The sequence below is a fragment of the Camelina sativa genome, chromosome 19 (assembly GCF_000633955.1).
Source record: "Camelina sativa cultivar DH55 chromosome 19, Cs, whole genome shotgun sequence".
Classification (NCBI taxonomy): domain Eukaryota; kingdom Viridiplantae; phylum Streptophyta; class Magnoliopsida; order Brassicales; family Brassicaceae; genus Camelina; species Camelina sativa.
In genome coordinates, this window is record NC_025703.1 from 6270106 (window position 1) to 6271216 (window position 1111).

A 1111-nucleotide genomic window follows, 5' to 3' on the forward strand; every position below is an offset into this window, starting at 1 on the left:
TTGAAGACTACTCTTCTTTTGCATGTGAATGTGAACGTGAATGATGATAATATAACTTGAAGACTACTCTTCTTTTGCATGTGAATGTGAACGTGAATGATGATAATATAACTTGAAGACTACTCTTCTTTTGCATGTGAATGTGAACGTGAATGATGATAATATAACTTGAAGACTACTCTTCTTTTGCATGTGAATGTGAACGTGAATGATGATAATATAACTTGAAGACTACTCTTCTTTTGCATGTGAATGTGAACGTGAATGATGATAATATAACTTGAAGACTACTCTTCTTTTGCATGTGAATTTGAACGTGAACGATGATAATATACTCATTTTAAATTTTAAATTGTTACTAACAAAAGAAGTGGAGAATATAAAAGAACTTTGAACTAAAAAGAATTCTATGTCAATGAAAGCATTGTCATTTTCAACAAAAAAATAAAGAGAACTTGGGAAGATAACAAAAACTAGGAAATTATAGAGTACATGTCTTGCGATTATGTCCTACTTGGTTGCAATTACCACATGTGTATTGTTTTCTTGGCTTCTTCTTTTCCATTGCAATTTCCAATGCCGATTTGATTCTTGAATTCTTTGGTCTACCTGGTTGTTGTTTTGGAATCGGTGGTCTACATACCTTCGTTATCACATGTCCAGGAACAGATTTATCAAGCTCCCTTGGCATGATGGCATTCTCGTAGGAAGTGTAAACGTAGTGTTTCCGATAATAAGGATGACTCATTGAAATGCGAGAAATGTTTCTGAATTCACCGGCCGCAATTGCATGTACACAAGGGAGTTTCTCCAAGTCAAACCTGCGACACGTACACTTTTTATCTTTCAAATTGACAACATGCAGAGATGTTCCACTTGTTACTTGTACTTGGTGTGCATCGATATCTTGGACAGTAAGTAACTTAGCATAGTCCACACTGCCCTATAAAATAATAGCGACATTATATTAGAAACTTAGTTGTATAACATACACACTTGCTAAGAAAGGATGAAAACGAACAGACCTGGAGAATTTTCTCTACACCACGAGTCAAGTCTGTTGTCATCTTCAATGCATCAGTCCTTCTATCTGAAAACCACCTAGTCATCA